The following is a 14,663-nucleotide window of genomic DNA, read 5'->3' as shown; positions in this document are numbered from 1 at the left end:
AAAATTTAGTGCACCAAAAATACTTTTTAGATGTAATTTCACAATGTGTGTATTTGTTTTATTTAATTAGAACATTTCATTTTATTGGACAACCTTATATAAGCTGTTTTCTTTAGTTATTGTTCCTTTCACTTTTTATAATTGATATAAATAAGTTTTTTGGGCCAATTTGTTCAGGCGAGTACTGGGAAAACATAAGTATTGGGGATGTTTTGATAAATTGTAGTGAACAAACACACATAGTGCTGGGTGTGTAATAGATGCTCCATAACTAGCCATAAACTTTCCTGGAGTTAGTTTGTAGCTCCAAGTAAAAGACTGAAAATATCTATGGTGAAGAAATGTCATTAATTGTGCATGTGGAGAGGACATCTGTTCCCAAGCTGCAAAACTGACTCATTCTGAATTTAAAGAGGATTTCTGTTTTTATTTTCTAATTATCTTTAGTTTTGTGATGTCTTCATGTGTTTATCCAGAGCTAAGTATGCCTCAGAGGTCTTCTTTTCCTTTGTGTTTTGGCTACAGTTTCCTCGCTGGTCTCTTCATGCCATGTAATTTCACATGGACTTTCAAGGTTCAGATGAGAAGTTTAGAATTTTTAATGTGGTAAATTATTGTTTTTAACTGGGTTGTTTGAGATTATTTATAATTTATCAATGCAACATTCAGATCACTTGAGATAAGAGTAATTCACTGTCCATAGGTAAGAGGATTAAGTCAGCATTGCTTCTCTGTATTGGTAAAGGAAAAATTATATGAGATTCTAACAAAAAGTGTGTTAAACATAAGTTAGAATAGGTAAAACATTAAGTGGGTTGCACATTGTAAGCACCATATGAAGAAACTCATCAGAATTTTGAAATCTCAAGATAAAATATATCTTAGACATCTTTTTTTTTTTTTTTTTGAGACAGAATCTCGCTCTGTCGCCAAGGCTAACCTGCAGCGATCTCAGCTCACTGCAAACTCTGCCTGCTGGGTTCATGCCATTCTCTTGCCTAAGCCTCCCGAGCAGCTGGGACTACAGGCGCCCACTCCCACGCCTGGCTAATTTTTTGTATTTTTAGTAGAGATGGGGTTTCACCATTTTAGCCAGGATGGTCTCGATCTCCTGACCTCGTGATCCGCCCGCCTTGGCCTCCCAAAGTGCTGGGATTACAGGCGGGAGCCACTGCACCCAGCCCTCTTGACATTTTTAAGAGACTTAATGGTAGGTGAAGAATTTTACATACCATTTTCTATGACATAGCAAAACTTTTTTATTAAGCTGATTTATTTTTGAGTGTAAATGTTAAGTGTTGGAAAAGTAGAATGATCTGTATAGATTCAAGATTCAAAATCTGCAGTAATCTTTTCTGTTGAGATTCATGTTACAATCTTGAGGAAATTTGTCTGTTATGTTTTTTTTGTTTTAGTGGATGCAGTTCATGAGGTACAGTTTTCATTTTTAGTCACTTTATCCAAGTCCTTCATCGGCTTCTCTGGAAAATCAGATTATGGCAGCTATTGAATTCAAACGTTCATTAATTACATTAATGTAATTCAGCATATACATAATAATATATACCAAATACTAACCATAACCCTGTATATGTGTTAATTTTCACAGAAAGTCAATGCATAGATATTATTATTACCCTTATTTTACAGAGGAAGGAACAGAGCCACAGAGAAAAAAATGACTTGCTCACAACAGAAGAGCCAGTAGTAAAACAGGCAACTTTGACTCCAGAGATAAGTCTTAACTACTACAGTAAACAACCTCTTCAAACAGAAAATACATGATTATCTTCAACACCCATTCTTTTTTTTTTTTTTTTTTATGACAGTCTCGCTCTGTCGTCCAGGCTGGAGTGCAGTGGTGCGATCTCAGCTCACTGCAAGCTCCGCCTCCCGGGTTCACGCCATTCTCCTGCCTCAGCCTCCCGAGTAGCTGGGACTACAGGTGCCCGCCACTGCGCCCAGCTAATTTTTTTGTGTTTTTAGTAGAGACGGGGTTTCACCATGTTAGCCAGGATGGTCTCCATCTCCTGACCTCGTGATCCGCCCACCTCTGCCTCCCAAAGTGCTGGGATTACAGGCGTGAGCCACCGTGCCTGGCCTCAACACCCATTCTTAATAAAAAACTAACAAACACTGGGCTGGGCGTGGTGGCTCACGCTTGTAATTTCAGCACTTTGGGAGGCAAAGGTCTCGAACTCAAGACCATCCTGGCTATCACGGTGAAACCCCATCTCTACTAAAAATACAAAAAATTAGCCAGGCATGGTGGCAGCACCTGTAGTCCCAGCTACTTGGGAGGCTGAGGCAGGAGAATGGCGTGAACCCAGGAGGTGGAGCTTGCAGTGAGCCAAGATCGTGCCACTGCACTCCAGCCTGGGCAACACAGCGAGATTACGTCTCAAAAAAAAAAATTATAATTTCATTTATGTGAGATATTTTTAGTAGTCATCTCATAAAAACAAAGTACAATGGTGTTTGTCAAGAGGTGGGGGAGGGTGAAAGTGTTACCAAGAAGTGCGAAGTCCTCAGTTCTTGTTTTCTTGAGAGAAACAATTCAGCCCAGACACAAGGAACACACCAAAAGAGGAGTAGGTTGGCCCAGCTGGAAACAGTCTTGAGAGTTACATGTTGCAGTTTTTATTATCATAGACTTAAAAAAAAATTCCCACCCCTGTCTGAAGTGTCTGCCTTTGTTTAGTATCCTGCTTCCTGGTAAATCTCTTCTTTTATCCTCATCGAGTTTCTGCCCAGGTCTGTGAGATGCTTCCTTACTGTCAGCTGATGTACATGTGTGAGTTCCAGTGATCAATGAATCTTAATGGCAGCACTGCTTATTACCACCACCTTAGGAAAATAATATAGCAGTCAAATGTGTACTTACTATGTCTGCATATCTCTTAGGAATTTTCCTTTAGCCCTTTCTCCCTTTTTATCAGCATGTAGCTAGCTACATTCTGACAGTTTAATCACAGTATGAGCAATTACTGGGTGTCTTAAGGGGTGTTTCAGGGTGTTCTTCATAGGTATTTCTGCTCCTCTCTGCTCAAATTTAGCATACATGTTTTGGGTTGTCTTTGGACATTGAGGGTTTTTCCCTCTGGGGCTCTTTTTTTCTGCTCATGTCTAACTGCCTACTCTAACATTCCCTCAATAGATGGCGACTCTAAAAATCTTTGAGACTAGGTGCACTCTGGGTCTTCTGTAACTACTTCCTGGTGACATAAGATAACTCATCAGTGTCTCATTATCTTGCTCTTTGTCAGAAAAAAGATTCCCTCCATGTTTTCCCAGGTTTGACTTGCAGTGTCCAGAGGAAATGTGGAGAAACATGGCTGTACAGAAAGGAAGAAAATAGGTCGATATTCCTGTTGCAGGACCATTTGAAGTCTGAGAGTTTCCAGGTGAGAGGAAACAAACGTGGTTACTAGATATAGTGAGTAAAGCTCACAAAAGAGAAAAAGCAAGACAAAAGCTAGGGATCCCCAAAAAAGGGATGTGATGAGAATTTGAACCAGTTGGCACCCCAGGAGCACTAGCTCTCAGTGGCATGTTTCTGATGGTGACAGGCTTGGTTTATAAAATCTCTAACATGGTCCTGGACTTTCCCTAATCTGTTAACCCAGAAATAGCATTTTTCTCCTAGCATAAGGCAAATTCTTTCCTGAGCTGCATGTGGCAAGACCTCTACAATATTGAACTACAGCCACGAGATAATCAACTTGTTGCTGTAACTCTGTAAGAGTCTGAGCAGTGGTTTCTGTCTTTTGAGTCAGTTCTAGAGACAGGTTGTGGTAAGTTGAGGAGGTAATAATTATGCCAGCTATTCCTGTAGTGGCACTTGTGATGCCAAGCTCATTGAGAAAAAAAAAAGATAAACTGCACAGTTGATCTGGTTTGAGGTAGTAAAGGGTAACAGCAAGGAAGCCTCACCCAGGACAATGGAAATTTTAGGGGTGAAGGAAGCCAGAGTGCATGTGCTCGTCAAGCTTCCTGAGAGGCAGAGATAAGCCTGCATTTCACACAGGAAGTAAAGTTCTGTAGTCGATAAAAATGGATGCAGAAGGTGAGGTCAGTTCCAAACATTGACCAGGGTCCTTGTTGGCTACCCAATATGTGAGATCCTGCCACTAAAGTTGCTGCTGCCAGGGGAGCCAGACATCGGTCCTATGTGTTTGTTTTGTTTTATCATGGGGATGTCTCTAGTAGTATCGAGGAGGGTTTTCTGAAACAAAGACTTGAAACCTTTTGCATAATTTATACTGGCTTTGTTGACACCATCGGTTGAGTTGACTCCAAGAAGGGTGACCGACACAGAATTCAGTGGCGTCATTTTGGATGAATGGTCCAGGTGTTAAAACATTTGGGGGAGAATAGAAAATCTCATTTGATGTTGAGAATATTTAGTGAAACAAAATTTTGAGAAATTTCAATAATGGTGATCATTGTGTTGCATTGTGCTGGGTCTAAAGCATCCACAATGGTTCTGCAATTTACAGTAGCACAGATGCATAGGAGTGCCTGGCCAATGAGGGTAGCAGGGGAGAACAAGGGACTTGAAAAAATGGGGGTGGGTTTAAGAAAATCTTAAAAGGCTGCTTTAGGTTTTGTCAAAAAGATTATACTAGCAGAGGGAAGGTTTTGTGTAGAGAGGTCCCGATGGTAGGTGAAGCTAAGTTGGGCTTGAGTAGATGTCCATTCTTGTATTGTGGCCAAGTAGGCCATTCCCACCCTGGATGAAGAGGAATCCATGACTAGCTAACAGGTTGAGGCATAGGAAGAACTGGTAGAGTTTAGTAGTTGTGGAGTTGCCTGCAAAGTGCTTAAAAAAAAGTTGTGGGCAGTTAGGGCATATGAGGGTGACTTTAGTCAGAAGTATGAGTAATGATCATAGAACATTAGGCTGCATGGTTCCAAGGGAAGTAGAATAGGGCCAAATTGAGATGCTTGATTAAGAAGAGACTGTTAACCCAATGAGTATTAGAGAGAGAGAGAGATCACTACTCAGATTATGGCTTTGATGTTTAAATGTAGGAGGGACATAGCAAACTTCCCTGGAGAGGGTGTTGGTTTACAGTAACAAAGGCATATTAGTAAATCTGCAAAGAGTATTATGACTTCTAATGTAAACATGAAAATACTACATTGCTGATGGACTAAAGCAGTCAAAAGTAAAATAACTAGGTTAAAAAATTAATATTAGATAAAGCAAGCTCTTAATGGAACACCCGGTGGTGCGCAAGGTAGGGTTAAGGTAAGAATCAAGAGTACCACTGCAAATAATATTGCCAATATTGGGACTACCCTACTTTGAGATAAAATGAGGAAGAGCATTACTTAGCTTCTCATTTAGAGAGAAATTTGTAAGTCCTCCGGTGGCTCACAGGAGTAGCTGAGTATTGGTTCCATCTTTGGTTGCTTAACGTGTTTCCAGTTGTATTCAAAAGTAGTATGTCCAGCTAGAGATGCCAGGAAACTTGATAGCTATTGGGGTGAGAAGTATGATAGTAAAATTGTTCTTTTGTAATGGGGTTAGTTGAGATCCAGGAGACCCATGTCTCCAGATTTTAATGAGGACTTGTTACCCTGCCTGGTTATAAGGGTTGTTGGAGTGGGGGTCAAACTCATAATTGTTTGTCCAAACTCCTGGATGGCCTCTTGAAATTGAGTCAGCGATTTTATGTACTGGGTTAATTTGGTAACCTCTGGGTATAATAATAGGTTTGCATGTAGAAAGGGTCTCTAATATAGGACTTCGAAGAAACTAAGGCATAGATATAATTTAGGGGCTGTTCTGATCTGAAGAAGTGCCATGGGCAGAAGTTCTAGCCATGGGAAAGAGGCTTCCTGGCATCATTTGCCCCGGGTCCTTTTAATAGCTTGGTTAGTCCTTTCTACTCTCCTGGGAGACTGTGGCTTTCAGGAGGAGTGTGAAAAGTATTTTACCCGTAGGGCTTTTGCCACTGCTTGGGTAGTTTGTAAAATAAAATATGGACCATTGTTACTTTGTGAAGACCGTGGAAACCCAAAGAGATAATTTCTTTCAGAATGATCCTGGCAAGTACCTGAATCTTTTCTAGTATGAGAGGCTTCAACCCAGGCAGTAAGAGGGTCCCCAAAAATCAGAAGGTATTTCTAGCCTAGATAGGTTGGCAATTAAGTGAAGTCTACCTACCATTCTTCCCACTGGGTAGGCTTCTTGTTGCTGAACTGGCTGAATTAAGGAGAGTGGCTTAGGGCCTGGAGGATTATTATAGACGTCCAGGCTTTACAAACTTGTCAAAAAGAGAGTTTTAGTTTTGTTTGTCTGTTGTTTACAGCTGATAGAGATTCTGTCTCCCAAAAAGACAAGAATTATGGAGTGCCCTTTTTGCTTCCTGCTGGAGGACCTGGGGAAAACAAAACAAAACAAAAACTCTCACAGGGCCAGGTACAGTGGCTCACGCCTGTAATCCCAGCACTTTGGGAGGCCGAGGTGGGCGGATCACGAGGTCAGGAGATCAAGACCATCCTGGCTGACACGGTGAAACCCCGTCTCTACTAATAATACAAAAAATTAGCCACTGGGAGGTGTAGCTTGCAGTGAGCCGAGATCAAGCCACTGCACTCCAGCCTGGGCAACTGAGACTCTGTCTCAAAAAAAAAAAAAAAAAAAAAAAACTCTCAATTTACACAATCTTACAGGTCCTAGGGTACATTCACATTTGATACCCCATTTCTTTTTCTCTTGAGCATATTGCAGGGGGGCAGGTTGTTAGGCTAAGTTGGAATAAGGGCCATAAGGAGTTCCCCATAAAGGGTGGTGCCCCTAGCTGCTTGGCCAACCTGCCTGTTTCTCTAGGTAATCTCATCTTGGCACTTCTGGTAGCCCCAGCAATGATCCACCTGCCTCAGCCTCCCAAAGTGCTGGGATTACAGGCTGGGATAATGAGCCACCATGCCCGGCCATGCTTCACAGTCTTACAGTGTAGACAGTTGAATATTGTCATACACAAGTATAATATAAAATGAACACATCCTTGTCTTGTCCGAGATCTCAGATAAAAAGTGCTCTGCTCTTTCCTGTTTAGTATGATATCAGTCATTGATTTGTCATACATGGCTTTATTGTGTTGGGGTACATACCATCTATACCTAATTTGTTGAGTTTCTTAAAGCACAAAGGCATGTTGAATTTTGCCAAATACTCCTTCTACATACACAATAAAAATAAAGATGTCTAGATGTCTAGTGGCAAACTTAATTAAAAAGGTAAACACTCTCTACACTGAGAATTATATAACATTGATAAAAAACTGAAAAAGGGCCGGGCGCGGTGGCTCATGCTTGTAATCCCAGCACTTTGGGAGGCCGAGGCGGGCGGATCACGAGGTCAGGAGATCAAGACCACGGTGAAACCCCGTCTCTACTAAAAATACAAAAAAAAATTAGCCGGGCGTGGTGGTGGGCGCCTGTAGTCCCAGCTACTCGGAGAGGCTGAGGCAGGAGAATGGCATGAACCCGGGAGGCGGAGCTTGCAGTGAGCCGAGATTGCGCCACTGCACTCCAGCCTGGGCGACAGAGCGAGACTCCGTCTCAAAAAAAAAAAAAAAAAAACTGAAAAAGACATGAAAAATTGAAAGATATTTTTTGCTCATGAATTGAAAAAATATAAAAGTGGCTATACTACACAAGATGATCTACAGATTCAATGCAATCTCTATCAAAATGCCAATGACTTTTTTCACAGAAATCGAAAAAAAAAAGATTAAAATGTATAGGGAACCACCAAAGACCCACGAACAGCAAAAGTAATCCTGAGCCAAAAGAACAAAGCTAGGAGCATCATACTTCCTGGCTCCAAAACATACTATGAAGCTATAGTGAGCAAAACAGGATGATACTGACATAAAAATAGATCAAAGTATCCAGTGAGCCTAGTAATAAATTCATGAACCTAGAACCAAGTGATTTTCAACAAAGATGTCCAGAACACACAGCTGGAAAAAGACAGTCTTTTCAATAAATGGTGCTTGAAAAATTGATTATCTACATAATTAAAAAATGAACCTAGGCCCCTACCTCTTATGATAAAAACTCAATCACAAATAAAGATTTAAATAGAACCCGGGCGTGGTGGCTCACGCCTTTAATCCCAGCACTTTGGGAGGCCGAGGCGGGCGGATCACGAGGTCAGAAGTTCGAGACCAGCCTGACCAACATGGTGAAACCCCATCTCTACTAAAAATGCAAAAATTAGCTGGGCATGGAGGTGTGTGCCTGTAATCCCAGCTACTTGGGAGGTTGGGGCAGGAGAATTGCTTGAACCCGGGAGGCGGAGGTTGCAGTGAGCCGAGATAGTGCCACTGCACTCCAGCCTTGGTGTCAGGGCAAGACTCCGTCTCAAAAAAAAAAAAAAAAAAAAAAAAGGAAACCTAAACCTGTAAAGCTATTTGAAGTAAAACAGAGGAATGCTTTACCACATATTGAAGAACAAAGAATTTTTAAGACCTCAAAAGACACACAAAAATATGCAAATGGGATTACAACAAACTAAGAATGTTTTGCACAGTAAACAATGAAGAGATAATCTATAGAATGAAAGAAAATATTTGCAAAATATACATATGACAAGATAAACTTGCAGAATATATAACAACATATATAACACATAATTTGAAAATAGGCAAGAGACTTACAGACACATTTTTCTTTTTCTTTTTTTTTTCTTTTTTTTTGAGACAGGTTCTCACTCTGTCACCCAGGCTGGAGTTCAGTGGCCTGATCTCAGCTCACTGCAACCTCCGCCTCCGGGCTCAAGTGATTCTTCCGCCTCATCCTCCCGAGTAGCTGGGATTACAGGTGTGGGCCATCACGCCTGGCTAATTTTTGTATTTTTAGTAGAGATGGGGTTTCACCATGTTGGCTAGGCTGGTCTCAAACTCTTGACCTCAGGTGATTCACCCGCGTCAGCCTCCCAAACTGCTGGGATTACAGGCGTGAGCCACTGCACTCGGCTAAGATACAATTTTCAAAAGAAGAACTACAAATGGCCAAAAACATGCGAAGATGCTCAGCATCACTAATTATCAGAGATATGCAAATCAAAGCCACAACAAGATGCAACTTCACTGCAGTTAGAATGACTGTAATTAGAAAGAAAAAAATTATGAGAAGGTATAGAAAAGTTAACATATTCAGCTGGTAAGACTGTAAGTTAGTACAGCCATTATAGAAAAAAATGTATCACAAGGTGACATATATTTAAACAATAAACATTGTAATTTAAGATGGTTCTTTTGATTCTAAGACTATATATGCAAGAAAAAAAGAATTCAAATTGCTGGATCATGTTACGGAAGGAAACCAGATACACTGAGACAAATACCACATGACCTTACGCATATGTGGAATCTAATAAAAACAGACAGTGAAGCCTTCATGCAACTGGTCTTAGCAATCACCTTTTGGATATAACATCAAAGGCTTGGGAAATAAAAATATGAACATACACATAGTACTACGACACTATATCTAAACTATTCCAAGAACATTTAAAGCAGGACTTTAGGCCAGGCACAGTGGCTCATGCCTGTAATCCCAGCACTTTGGGAGGCCAAGGCGGGTGGATCACGAGATCAGGAGATCAAGACCATCCTGGCTAACACTGTGAAACCCCATCTCTACTAAAAATACAAAAAACAAACAAACAAACAAACAAAAAATTAGCCGGGCATGGTGGCAGGCGCCTGTAGTCCCAGCTACTCAGGAGGCTGAGGCAGGAGAATGGCATGAACCTGGGAGGCAGAGGTTGCAGTGAGCCGAAGTCATGCCACTGCACTCCAGCCTGGGTGACAGCGAGACTCTGGCAAAAAAAAACAAAACAAGACTTTAAATAGGTATTTACACATGCATGTTCTTCATTATTATTTACAAAAGATGATTCCTGGAAAGAATACAAATACCCCTTTAGAGATCAGTATCGAATTTTTAAAATGTGACATATACATATAATAGAATATTATTTCATTTTAAAACAAAGATATTCTGACATAATCTTACAAAAACAAAGCCTGAGAATATGTTACATATAATAGTCAAAAAGAAACACATTATATAATTACATTGATAAGAATATGGAAACCAGTCAAAATAATAGAAACAATAAGTAAAATGGTATTCTTCAGGAGCTGAAGAAAAAGGGAAAAAGGGCAGTTTATTGTTTATAAGGTATTAAATTTTACTTTTGTAAGGTAAAATTAGAGATCCACTGCAAAATAAAGTAAATGTACTTAATACCACTAGACTGTACACTTGAAAATATTTAAGATGGCAATTACACATTTTTCATCACAACTAAATATTTACATCTACCTAAAAAGGTTACAGTCTGTAAAAATCGCCTTCAAATAACGAGTGTTTCTCTCACAGAATAATATAATCAAACATAAATAGATGGTAATTTTACATTGTTTCTTGGACTACTCACCCACACAAGAAAACAATGATGAACACCCAAGTAAATAAAACATTTATAAACACCTAGGGCAATATTTATACAGGCAAATACTACATAGATAACTTTCTTGCCAAGAGAAATGTCTGATTTATATATATATTTTTTAATTTGCTCCAAGTGAAACCCAATGACATTTATTTGAATTAAACACCACGTGGTCATAAAAGGTACAGTTTAAAATTACCATACAAAAATGAAGATTAGGCCAGGCACAGTGGCTGATACCTGTAATCCCAGCACTTTGGGGGGCCAAGGCAGGTGGATCACCTGAGGTCAGGAGTTCGAGACCAGACTAACCAATACGGAGAAACCCCATCTCTACTAAAAACACAAAAAATTAGCCGGGTGTGGTGGTGCATGCCTGTAATCCCAGCTACTCGGGAGGCTGAGGCAGGAGAATCGCCTCCCCGGGAGGCAGAGGTTGCGGTGAGTCAAAATCATGCCATTGCTCTCCAGCCTGGGCAACAAGAGCAAAACCCTGTCTCAAAATTTATATATATATATATATAAAGATTAAAAACAAACCACTAAAATGGAGTTGAAAACTAGAATAAAAAATTCTGACCTATAAAATATTGAATCTAATATAGATGTATCATAAGACAATCTTTTAAATAACTACAGTTTTCAACTGTGACTATGTACTTATGAAGAGCTGGCATTTTGAATCTTTAGCATTCAAGGTACAGCAGCAAAAGAAAATTAAGTCAATAATTAATAAAATGCTCTGATGAGAATGAGGCATTTAATACATTTACTTATTCCACAATTTGAAAATCTGAGCATTTTATTTCAGACATTTTGAATTCAAAATAAAAAATATTTGACATAGAACATATCAGAAAGTAAAATATACAAGGGGAATGACAGCAGGATGGCAGAATAAGAGGTTCTCTACCCACATCTTCTACGGTTAAAAAAAAATGTGGCAAAAAGATGGCTTCACTGGGGGCTGAGAGTGTCCACAGGGTTCTTCCTACCGTTTCCTCTACCCCTCTTGGCTTTCTAAATTCATCTTTGCTGCAGGATCAAATATTGAAGACTTCGTGCATTCACTGAAGCGTCAGGATTTAGTTTTGGAAATAGATGACTTCAGAAACAGAAATGGCTCAGATGATCCCTCCTACAATGGAGCCATCATAGTGTCTGGTGACCAGAAGGATTAGATTTTCAGTTGCAGGTAATACCAAGAAATCGAATTGTTTTCCTGTTCTTATGGGAATTGTTAGCAATGCCCTTATTGGAATTTTTAACTTCACAGAGCTTAGTCAAACGGAGAGCACCTCATTTTCTCATGATGACATAGTGCTGGATCTTGGTTTTATAGATGGGTCCATAGTTTTGTTGTTGATCACAAACTGCATTTCTCCTTATATTGGCATAAGCAGCAGTGATTATAAAAAAAAGTTCAATCCCAGTTATGGATTTCAGGCCTCTGGCCTTCAGCGTAATGGTGTGGACAGGCTCTGGTGGACATTGCATTACACTTCTTGATTCTCCTTTCAATACATTTAATTTACTACTTCATATTTCTGGGATTCCAGCTTCCATGGGAACTCATGTTTGTTTTGGTGGTATGCATAATTGGTTGTGCAGTTTCTCTTATATTCCTCATGTATGTGCTTTCATTCATCTTTTGCAAGTGGAGAAAAAATAATGGCTTTTGGTCTTTTGGCTTTTTTATTATCTTAATATGTGTATCCGCAATTCTGGTATCAACTCAGTACGAAAAACCCAACTTAATTTTGTGCATGATATTCATACCTTCCTTTACTTTCCTAGGATATGTCATGTCATTGATCCAGCTCGACTTTATGTATATGAGAAACTTGGACAGTCTGGACATAGAATAAATGAAGTCAATAAAACCATTCTTTTAACGAACTTAATACCATACCTTCAGAGTGTTATTTTCCTTTTTGTCATAAGGTGTCTGGAAATGAAGTAAGGAAATGAAATAATGAATAAAGACCCAGTTTCCAGAATCTCTCCACGAAGTAGAGAAACTCATTCCAATCCAGAAGAGTCTGAAGAAGATGAAGATGTTCAAGCTGAAAGAGTCCAAGCAGCAAATGCACTCACTACTCCAAACTTGGAGGAGGAACCAGTCATAACTGCAAACTGTTTACACAAGGAATATTATGAGACAAAGAAAGTTGCTTTTCAACAAGAAAGAAGAAAGCAGCCATCAGAAATGTTTCCTTTTGTGTTAAAAAAAAGGTGAAGTTTTGGGATTACTAGGACACAATGGAGCTGGCAAAAGTACTTCCATTAAAATGATAACTGGGTGCACAATGCCAACTGCAGGAGTGGTGGTGTTACAAGGCAACAGAGCATCAGTAAGGCAACAGCGTGACAACAGCCTCAAGTTCTTGGGTACTGCCCTCAGGAGAACTCACTGTGGCCCAAACTTACAATGAAAGAACACCTGGAGTTGTATGCAGCTGTGAAAGGACTGGGTAAAGAAGATGCTGCTCTTAGTATTTCATGATTGGTGGAAGCTCTCAAGCTCCAGGAGCAACTTAAGGCTCCCGTGAAAACTCTATCAGAGGAAATAAAGAGAAAGCTATGCTTCGTGCTGAGCATACTGGGGAACCCATCAGTGGTGCTTCTAGACGAGCTGTTCACCGGGATGGACCCTGAGGGGCAGCAGCAATGTGGCAGATACTTCAGGCTACCGTTAAAAACAAGGAGAGGGGCGCCCTCTTGAATACCTATTACATGTCAGAGGCTAAGTCTGTTTGTGACCGTGTGGCCATCATGGTGTCAGGAACGCTAAGGTGTATTGGTTCCATTCAACAGCTGAAAAACAAGTTTGGTAAATATTATTTACTAGAAATAAAAATGAAAGAACCTACTGAGGTGGAAGCTCTCCACACAGAGATTTTGAAGCTTTTCCCACAGGCTGCTTGGCCAGAAAGATATTCCTCTTTAATGGCATATAAGTTACCCATGGAGGATGTCCATCCTCTGTCTCAGGCCTTTTTCAAATTAGAGGCAGTGAAACAGACCTTCAACCTGGAGGAATACAGCCTCTCTCAGGCTACCTTGGAGCAGGTGTTCTTAGAACTCTGTAAAGAGCAGGCACTGCTGGAAATGTTGATGATAAAATTGATACAACAGTTCGATGGAAACTTCTCCCACAGAAGATTCTTAAAACGAAGAACCTCCTAACATTCAATTTTAAGTCCTACTACATTGTTAGTTTCCATAATTCTACAAAAATGTTTCCTTTTACTTCAGTTAACAAAAGAAAATATTCAGTAGTTTAAACATGCAACAATGATTAAAGTTTTCATTTTTAAAAATTTTAGGATGAAGGAAACAAGGAAATATAGGGAAAAGTAGTAGACAAAATTAACAAAATCAGACATGTTATTCATCCCCAACATGGGTCTATTTTGTGCTTAAAAATAATTTAAAAATCATAAAATATTAGGTTTGTTTTTGGTTATTATCAATAAAGTTAACACTGAGCACATTTTACAAATAAAAATGAGTTTTTTGCCTAAATTTCAAATGTATCAGCTATTTTTAAACATTAGTTACTCAGATTCTAATTTAATGTGACATTGACTATAATAAGATCTGATGAAATGGCACAACATAACATTTAATTATAATGACATTCTGATTATAAAATAGATGTGAATTTTAGTACATATTGAAATTATATGGAAGAAGATAACCATAATCTGTAAGAAAGTACCACAGTTAATATTTTCCTTAGCCAACTAATATTCAATGTATTTTTATGGGTCCTTTTTCAAAGGTAATATCAGTAGGCATAGTCTTTTTCTGTATCTTTTCACCTCACAGTTCACGAACATTTCCCATGTCCTTATAACACTTTTGTGTTATAAAATTGCTGCATTAATGTTATAGCTGTATTAATGTAATACCAGAGTTGTTGTGTTTGGGTTACATGTAAATTTATTTCTTATAAATAAAACTTTGATGGACTTAAAAAAAAAAGTGGCAAGCCAGGCACGGTGGCTCACACCTGTAATCCCAGCACTTTCAGAGGCCGAGGTGGGTGGATCACCTGAGGTCAGGAGTTCGAGACTAGCTTCGCCAACATGGTGAAGCTCCATCCCTACTAAAAATATAAAAATTAGCTGGGCATGGTGGCGGGCATCTGTAATCCCAGCTACTCGAGAGGCTC

At 39.5% G+C, this 14,663-nt stretch overlaps 1 pseudogene across 1 annotated transcript; it reads left to right on the top strand.

Annotated features, from left to right (window-relative positions):
• Positions 1–12,437: 12,437 nt before the first annotated feature.
• On the top strand, positions 12,438–14,292 carry LOC100607323 (annotated as a pseudogene). Its single transcript, XR_001114087.2, has one exon. The product of XR_001114087.2 is annotated as an ATP-binding cassette sub-family A member 10 pseudogene (transcript).
• The last annotated feature ends 371 nt before the right edge of the window (positions 14,293–14,663 follow it).

The sequence above is a fragment of the Nomascus leucogenys genome, chromosome 20 (assembly GCF_006542625.1).
Source record: "Nomascus leucogenys isolate Asia chromosome 20, Asia_NLE_v1, whole genome shotgun sequence".
In the NCBI taxonomy this organism is placed as follows: domain Eukaryota; kingdom Metazoa; phylum Chordata; class Mammalia; order Primates; family Hylobatidae; genus Nomascus; species Nomascus leucogenys.
This window is presented reverse-complemented; position numbering and strand designations above follow the sequence as displayed.